Below are 10,275 nucleotides of genomic sequence, written 5' to 3' on the forward strand. Positions count from 1 at the left end.
ATCTGTCTTTCATAATTGCTTCTATTATTTTTGAGAATGCTGACAGCAGGGACATGGGCCGGTAATTTTCTATGTCTTCTGCATTACCTTTCTTAAGCAAAGGTACAACTCTTGCCTGTTTTAGCTGCTCTGGAAATGTCCCTGATGTGAAGGATTCATTTATTATATTTGTTAATGGGCCTTGTATAATCCCTATGCATTGTTTCAGTACACACATTGGTACATCATCTAAGCCTTCTGACTTTTTATTTTTTAGCTTTTGAACAGTTTTATTGACTTCATTCTCTGTGGTTGGAAGTAACATCATTGTATCTAGTGCAACAATTTTTGCAGGTGTTATATTTGTTTTGGGGAATTTTTGCTGTAACTTCTCTGCAATACTTGAAAAATGCTCGTTTACATAGTTTGCTAAGTGTTGTGGATCATTTATTACCTTATCCCCCTCCCTTAGAAGTACGTTATTCTGCGTTTGTTTGCCTCTCCCCGTTTCCTTTTTTATAACATCCCAGACTGCAAAAGCTGACACGTGAGAGAATTATCGCACAATCAGCATAACAGCTCATGCATCCAAGTTGTCAACAAGGATAATATACTGTAGAATGGTAAAGAAAACTGAGGATGTGATAAATGAGGATCAGTTGGGCTTTAGAAAAGTTAAAAGCACCAGAGAGGCAGTTCTGACGTTGAGGTTGATAACGGAAGCAAAACTAAACAAAAATCAGGACACGTTCATAGGATTCGGCGACCTGGAAAAAGCGTTCGTGAATATAAGATGATGCGAAATGTTCGAAATTCTGAGAAAAGTAGATAAGCTATAGGGAGACACGGGTAATGTACAGTACGAATAGGAGCCAAGAGGGAATAATAAGAGTGGACGACCAAGAACGATGTGCTCAGATTAAAAGGGGTGTAAGACAGGAACGTAATCTTCCCCCCTGCTGTTATATCTGTACACCGCAGAAGCCATAATGGAAATGAAAGAAAGGTTCAAAGATACGATTTTCTGATGGCATTGTTATACTAAGTGAAGAAGAATTACATAATATGCTGAATGGAATGAACAATCTAATGAGTACAGAATATGGACTGAGAATAATTCGAAGAAAGACGAAAGTAATGAGAAGTAGCAGAAATGAGAGCACCGAGAAATTTAACATCAGGATTGATCTTCACAAAGCTGATGAAGTTAAGGAATTCAGGTACCTAGGTAACAAAATAACCAATGACGTACGGAGCAAGGAGAACATCAAAGCAGGCTAGCACTGGCAAAACGAACAGTACTGGCCAAGAGAAGTTTACTAGTATGAAAGATAGAGGGAATAAATTTCTGAGAAGTACGACTGGAGCACAGCATTGTATGGCAGTGAAACATGGACTGTGAGAAAACAGGAACAGAAGGGAATCGATGCACTTGAGATGTGGTGCTACAGGTGAATTTTGAAAATTAGGTGGACACGTAATATAAAGAATGAGGAGGTTCTACGCATAATCGGAGAGGAAATGAATAGGAGGAAAACACTGACAAGGAGAAGGTACAGGGTGATAGGGCATCTGTTAAGACATCGGGGAATGATTTCCGTGGCACTAGAGGAAGCTGTAGAGGGTGAAAACTGTAGACAGAGATTGGAATACATTCATCAAATAATAGAGGACGTAGGTAGCAAGTGCTACTCTGACAGGGAGAGGAATTCGTGGCGGGCCGCATCAAACCAGTCAGGAGACTGTTGATTTCCCACACACGAAAAAAAATAAAATAAAATAAAACTGTCTTATTAGTTACAGTTTAAAATTACTTTCACGTATAGCTTCACGATTTTGTTTCGCCTTTACTACGGCCGCTCGAATTTTTTTTATTTATTTATTTATTTGTTAAGGGACTGCTGAGGTCATCGGTCCCGATAATTTATTGTTTGACCTTGGTTCCTTTGCTGGAAATCTAAGGTTTCCGATTTCCTGCTGGAAGGGTGTTAGAGTGGATTGCTACGGCTTTGTATCGTTTCGTTTCAAAAGCAGGGAACTTCAGCCTCTTGGTAAGCTTTAAGTTTCCGGGGAAAGGTCCTGTTATTATGGTCAGTTTCTGGCCCCAATCCGTTGCTAAAGGTATGCTACCGCCGGCCGCCACAGAGATCCCCTGCGGATACTTAGTGTGAAATTTGCCTTTCTATCTGTAGATCAAAGACAGCTGCCTAGCGGCTGTGCCAAGGCCACGAGAGAAAGCTTGTTACTTCCCCTGCAGTCTAGAGACTTTACAGTGGACAGTTTAGCCCCTGTAACACTCTAATGTATATTTCTGTACGACTTGAGCTGGACGTTTCTACTTCTTTCCCCCTCTTTTACATGAGTGAAGAGACATTCTTTTTCATCACAATAACAGCAACATTCAGTCAGCCATCGAATTGGTATCTGGGAATTGTGGAAACTTCAGGAGAGAGAAGTTTGATTTGTTATAGTTCGCTCTCGTATCATTTGGGTGATGCCCATCCGTTGTAATTGGAAAATGTAAACTGTGTTTATCTTTTGAGCAGGTTGCAACTGTCTAATCCTGTTATTAACTTATTGTTATATATTTTATTGGATTACGTATACAAACATTACAAAACTACTAAATGTCAACATTTAAATTCAACTCTCCAGCAACACAAATGACAACAGTTGTATACAAAATTTAAGGTCCTTTATACATATTATCTCACAACTCGTCGCTATGGAGAGATATTCAAAAGGATCCTTGTTGGCACAGGTGGAGCTTGGTGACAGAATATGAGCAACTGCCCGCACCACAGTCACGCAATGGTGATGAATATTTGACCCAATTGTGCAGAGCGTCTGCACATCATCCATGGTCTATTTGGATGCAGTTCAGAGCAGTCCTAATTGCCCGCAGGTGGTCAAATGCAGGGTGTTTCTTCTGGATGCATGGCGTTTTGTGGCTTTATTGGGGACCGTTTTGTTTCCTGCACGTTTCAGTTCATCGATGGTACTAAATTCAGCTTCCGTGAGTGTCCTGGTTGTGATAAGAGTGAGATGTTTATATCTCAGACTTTTTCACTCCGCAGGGAATACATCGTCCACTATTGGAGGGTCGGTGTTATCGGCAATATTTTGGTATCCAACCAACAGCGCTCTCTAATTCTGTTATGCAGCTTGTACGCCCAATTATTTTTATTTAATATTTGTAACTTTTATCTTGAATCTGCGAGCTGCCTACATTGGGAAGTCTAATTCCTTTCCTTTTTGCATTCTTCCAGTAAAACACAAATCTCAGAGTCCTTATCGTAATTTTTCTTTAGTTCATTTTTAAGAACATTGCTCTGTGCTGTTTGTTGTCAGTTATTCGCTTGACTAAAGCTAATAAAATTTTTATATTTACTATTTTCACTTACATTTTGAATTCTTTAATTTCCTACAATTTTTCCATTGTTAGGCAACCATTAAATAATGAATATAATCAACTGTACTCTTACGACATTGCTACAGTGTGATGAGTTTTTGTTATGTACAGAGCGGAAGGATTACGTTCAAGTGATAACGAACCAACATCGCTCGCATGTTTTATAACAACATTAATTTGTGCGCAAGCTACTGAATTTTAACTTTGACCTTTTCCAGGTCTATCACTGTGCTGTTATTCATGTTAGTTCTATCATGCGATCCTTGACAGAATATTTGCATACTTCCTCATCAATTTATGCATGCAATTAACCGTAGCTGATTATATGTTTTATTTCATTGGTGATAGTCCCGTATAGCTTGCTTCAATTCATTACAGGCGAATAATTTTAATTGCTAACCTCTTACTTGGAATTAACCAGTTAATTTTCAATGCAAATGCTAGCCTAGTTTCCTATTTTTGATTGCGAATGTATTTCAATACGGTTGTTGTAGCGAGAAGCTGTTGCCGTAACTAAAATTTTTCTGCACTGTATTCATTGTATCTGCTTATTGTGCAGCTAATCGGTAAGATATGTTTACCCTATGCCTCTGTAGTATGTTTCATCGTACTCTGTCATACTGCCCATGTTTGCGATGGAACCATTCTCCTCCCGGGACTTCCAAAGGCCGTCGGATTTTGAACTACATCACTGCTACTGTGCTATGGGATACCTGTTCTCGACGGTGGCAGCAGCTCGACTCTTAATTGTGCGGGTAGTGAGAAGCTGTGTACTACAACACGCTTAAGTGTTGGAAGGCTCTGAAACCATACTACACTACTGGCTATTAAAATTGCTACACCACGAAGATGACGTGCTAAGACGCGAAATTTAACCTACAGGAAGAAGATGCTGTGATATGCAAATGATTAGTTTTTCAGAGCATTCACACGAGGCTGTCGCCGGTGGCGACGCCTACAACGTGCTGACATGAGGAAAGTTTCCAGCCTATTTCACATACACAAACAGCAGTTGATCATCGTTGCCTGGTGAAACGTTGTTGTGACGCCTCGTGTAAGGAGGAGAAATGCGTACCATCACGTTTCCAACTTTGATAAAAGTCGGATTGTAGCCTATCGCGATTGCGGTTTATCGTATCGCGACATTGCTGCTCGTGTTGGTCGAGATCCGATGACTGTTAGCACAATATGGAATCGGTGGGTTCAGGACGGTAATACGGAACGCCGTGCTGGATCCCAACGGCCTCGTATCACTAGCAGTCGAGGTGACAGGCATCTTACCCGCATGGTTGTAACGGATCGTGCAGCTACGTCTCGATCCCTGAGTCAACAGATGGGGACGTTTGCAAGACAACAACCATCTGCACGAACAGTTCGACGACGTTTGGAACAGCATAGATTATCAGCTCGGACGCCATGGCTGCAGTTACCCTTGACGCCGCATCATAGACAGGCGCGCCTTCGATGGTGTACTCAACGACGAAGCTGGGTTCACGAATGGCAAAACGTCATTTTCTCGGATGAATCCAGGTTCTGTTTACAACATCGTGATGGTCGCATCCGTGTTTGGCGACAATGCGGGGAACGCACATTGGAAGTGTGTATTCGTCATCACCATACTGGCGTATCACCCGGCTTGATGGTAGGGTGTGCCATTGGTTACACGTCTCCGTCACCTCTTGTTCGCATTGACGGCACTTTGAACAGTGGATGTTACGTTTCAGATGTGTTATGACCCGTGACTCTACCCTTCATTCGATCTCTGTGAAACCCTACATTTCAGTAGGATAATGCACCACCGAATGTTGCAGGTCCTGTACGGGCCTTTCTGGATACAGAAAATGTTCGACTGCTGCCCTGACCAGCACGTTCTCCATATCTCTCACCAAAACGTCTGGGCAGTGGTGACCGAGCAACGGGCTCGTCTCAATACGCCAGTCACTACTCTTGATGAACTGTGGTATCGTGTTGAAGCTGCATAGGCAGCTGTAGTTGTACACGCTATCCAATCTCTGTTTGACTCAATGTCCAGGCGTATCAAGTCGTTATTACGGCCAGAGGTGGTTGTTGTAGGTTCTGGTTTCTCAGGATCTACGCACCCAAATTGCGTGAAAATTTAATCACATCTCAGTCCTACTATGATATATTTGTCCAATGAATACTCATTTATCATCTGCACTTCTTCTTGGTGTAGCAATTTTAATGGCCAGTAGTGTAGATAGCCCAGGGATGTATCAATCATCGCATTTAAGATACCATGCGATGGCGATTTGATGCTTGTATCAGTGCTTACGGAGTCCGTTTTGGACATGAACCTTTACTGGACCAAGTCATTACAACTAGAGGTGTGTTCTGTAAGACTGGCTGTACATTTTGGCACTGCGTAAAAATGTACATGTGGAAAGTGGTGGGAGAAAATCTTGAGCTGTTACAGAATACAAATCAGATTCATTGTACCAGTGTATGTGAATCACCAGACTGAACCAAACGTGAGATTTAGAAGTTTATAGCAGAGCCATTTGATGAAATCGATACGAAACAAGTCCGTAGATTTGTATGCCTCAGTGTCCGTTTTCTTAGAGACTTTGTGAAAGCATTTACGAGAAGAACATTACATTTTAGCCTAAAATTTGGGAACGTCTGAATTTGTGGCTAGATACGCAGGAGACCGTATAACAAGACGTTTTTATCGAGGCGGAACGAAAAAGCTAAAGGCACTTTTTTCTTTATTCAGACCAGCTCCAAGCGGCGGTCTCCCTCGGATGCAAATAAAAACAAATCCTCCGAGCAGAAAAGTGACCGCCCTGCGTCCTGGGGGAGCCGCCGCGATATCGGCTAAGCCCGGCCGTAAAATACCCAGTAACGCGTTTATATTCGCGTTTTACGCTTTTCCGATATCCCGGCGTTTGTAAGACCTCCTTTCTATGAATTTGGTGAGCTGCGGACCGCTCCGCGCCGCATAGGATTCTCATTCCTCACGCCACACGGCGCGGTGGGTCTCCCCGGCGTCCATGCCCACTCTCTCTCTCTCTCTCTCTCTCTCTCTCTCTCTGTCTCTCTTTCTCTCTCTTTCTCTATTGTGCTCAGAGGACGGACAGGAGGTGGGAGTCTGTCCGTGAGCAGAACGACGTTTGTCAGCCGGTTACAAATGGCGCGGCGCCAACCGACCGGCAACTGAACGGCTACTGTGACCGAGCGTCAGGAGGAGGTCTCCGCTGAAATTGCAGTACAAGTGTAATGGCCCAGCAGTGCTCCCGCTCCACTACACAGTCATGTCGGGACGCTTTCCTTCAATATCCCTCTTTTTCTTCCTCTTCTTCTTGTTCTTGTTCTTCTTCTCCTTGCTCTTCTCCTTTCGTATACGAGGCTGGTCATCAAGTTTTAATCATCACCTCGACTAAACCGACATACGACCATGAAACTTTGCAAAAACAGACATAATGTCTGATGGGACAACAGCAATCAGTGATTTTATAATGTTACTTATAATCCGTCTCGATTGCAATTTTTTTTATTCATATGACCAGTTTCGGTTCATTCACGCAGCATGTGAAAGTTGCTGGATTTGGACGGTTTGCTCCTGTAACTGAAATATCAGATATGAAGATGGTTCTGAATGAACCGAAACCGGTCATATGAATAACAAATTTGCAATCAAGACGGATTATAAGTAGCATTATGAGACCATGAAACTTCCTGCTTGTGTGAGTCCGTCTCTAGATGTTAAACCTTGCATGTGCCACATTTGTCCATGTGACAATGGAGCATTTGTCAGAGACCCTACTTTCTAGAAGAGAAAATAGGCTATTCTCGGTGGGACGAATTCAGAACATGGAAAGACAATTTATGGAGTACTCCAAGGGAACGTTATAGAGCCATTACTGTGTACAATGTAAATGAATGATATAGTGGATACCATCCGAAGCTCCAAGACGTTTATCGTGGACGATTTTGTTGGCTACGGGAAGGTCCCAACACTAGAAGACTGTAGCGAAATACAGGAAGGGCTGCTGAAGGTCGATGAATGATGCAGGCAATTTGAATGTACAAAAATGTAAATACATTGTGTCCACGTTAAACGAGTAATATAAAGTGTAAGATCTTGGGACGTAGTTGTGATATTTATTGGTGGTTTGCTTCTACTAGTACCGTAAGTCAGCCGGTTACAAATGGCGCGACGCCAACCGACCAGCAACTCAACGCCTACTGTGACCGAGCATCTGGAGGAGGTCCTCGCTGAAACTGCAGTACAAGTGTAATGGCCCAGCAGTGCTCCCGCACCACTACACAGCCATGTCGGGACGCTCTCCTTCAATATCCCTCTTTTTCTTCTTCTTCTTCTTCTTCTCCTCCTAACTCTTCTCCTTTCGTATACGAGGCTGGTCATCAAGTTTTAGTTATCACCTCGAATAAACCGACATACGACCATGAAACTTCTTGCTTGGGTGAGTCTGTCTCTAGATCACCCTTGAACATGCCACATTCGTCCATGTGACGATGGAGCATTTGTCAGAGACCTTACTTTCTAGGAGAGAGAAAATAGGCTTCTCTCGGTGGGACGAATTTAACATATGGAAAGGCAGTTTATGGAGTACTCCAAGGTCACGTTATAGAGCGATTACTGTTTATAGTGTAAATGAACGATATAGTACATACAGTCCGAAGCTCCAAGACATTTAACGTGGACGATTTTGTTGGCTACGGGAAGGTTGCAACACTAGAACACTAGTGAAATACATGCCTGCTGAAGACCGATGAATGGTGCAGGAAATTTGAACGTACAAAAATGTAAATACATTGTGTCCAGGTTAAACGAATAATATGAAGTGTAAGAACGTGGGACGTAGTTGAGATATTTATTGGTGGTTTGGTTCTACAAGTACGGTAACTCAAATTCTTTTCTGTATTTACTTGCAGCTGTTGGTAGCGGGTGGGCATGCGTGTAACTGCTTTGTACAGCTAAACGAGCGTCCAGCAGCCACGTGAGTGTCACCGCACAATGTGTTCCGTGTGCTTCCTCTCGCGGAGTCAAAGTTTGTTGCACTAGTACAACGTTGTTCTCGACGTGAGTATGGACTGAAATGAAGCGATCGTATGTCACTGTCGGCCGCGAGTTCCCGAGGAAGATCGGCAGCAGAATTGCTAGTGTCTTCAGGTAATGATGAAAATACGTGGCGGTGATGACGAAATGATGATGAGGACAGCACGATACACATTCCCCGAGTGGATAAAATCTCGAATCTGGCCGAAAATAGAAACCGGGCCCTCTGCATGAATCTCAGTTAAGGAGACGGACTTGAGTGTGAACTCCGTCCAAATGACGATGTTCTAACTTACGCAACAATTGAGAAATGGCTCAAATGGCTTCAGGCAACGTTCCTTTCGATGTCGGGCCATCATGTCAAGCAAGTAGTGGCAGAGACTACGGTTGAATTAATGTGTTTGCAGCAAAGTCCTCGTAAGTCAATCCGACAAGTAAGTCGGCACTTACACAGTCACCTTGTTCGACAGCGCTAGATGTCGCCCATAAAAGGTTGTGTCCAAAAGCGTGCAAACTACAGCTTCGCCACAAAATCAAGCCTGTGGTAAGGCCCCGACGGAAGGCATTCGTGGAGGTAATTGTTGCAAAAATGGATGAAAACGAGGCGTTACTAGATCTCGCCTCTTTGTCGGATGAGGCTACATTCCACACTTTTGACACGATAAACACGCACAATAGCCGCATATAGGGGACTAACCCTCCCCCCCCCCCACACACACACACATAAAGTGCAAACGTGACTCTTCGAAAATGAAGGTGTGATTTCGATTGTTGAAGGACATGTTATAGACCCAGTCTTCTTTACGGAGACTACAGCTTATGCAGCAACATATGTAGACATGTTGGAGCTGTACCCTGTGCCACGTCCTGGTGTAGTGATCTTTCAACAAGATGGTGCGGCATGCCATTTTTCGAATATTGTAAGAGATTTCTTGGGTCGTAGGATCCCACGTCGCTGGAATGCTGCCCCCCACCCCCCTAAAAGCTCAGATATTACGCCACTTGATTTTTTTTTCTATGTCGCTTGCTGGCCACAAGCCATAAGCTAGTCATAAACGAACTGACTGCTGGGGGCCTACTAAAGAGATAACATTGCCAGGACTGTGGGAGTGTCTAACTCGCGGAATGTATGGCCAGTTTTTCGAACAGGTGCCGACACATCTTTGTGTTGCCGTGACGCCGAGATCGTTGGACCGCCTCAAGTCGTACAGAGTGGGAGGCACTTTGGTGTTGGTCAACACCTAAGAAACGCAAAGAAAATGGGAGTCAGGGCATGATGCTTGGCTTTGCTCGCATTGGTCTCAGCTATAACATTTTTTGATAATGGTAGTCTAAACCAAACGGTTAATTTTTTGTTCGTTGCTGTCTGCTGTTCGAAACCTGGTTTGATGCACCTTTCCACACTACACGATGCTGTGCAAGCCTCTTCATCTCCAGATAACTACTGCGACCCTGCCTACTATATTCGTCTCTTCGCTCACTATTACAGTTTATACTCATTTCACTTCCCTCCAACACTAAATTAGTGATCCTTTGATGTCTTATATTATCTTGCCAACCGGTCCTTTCTTTTAGTCAACTTAGGCCACGAATTTCTTTTCTTCCCAGTTCTGTCCAGTGCTTCCTCATTGGTTATAGGATCAACCCAGCTAATCTTCAGTACCCATCTGAACCACAACTATCCACAAGCTTCTGTTCTTCTCCTAACCGTTTGTCATCCGTGTTTTACTTTTATACAAACCACATTCCAGACAATCACCTTTAGAAAAAACTTCCTAACCCTTAAAACAACACTACTGGACATTAAAGTTGCTACACCAAGAAGAAATGCAGATGATAGACG

The sequence above is a fragment of the Schistocerca gregaria genome, chromosome 4, assembly GCF_023897955.1.
Source record: "Schistocerca gregaria isolate iqSchGreg1 chromosome 4, iqSchGreg1.2, whole genome shotgun sequence".
NCBI lineage: Eukaryota > Metazoa > Arthropoda > Insecta > Orthoptera > Acrididae > Schistocerca > Schistocerca gregaria.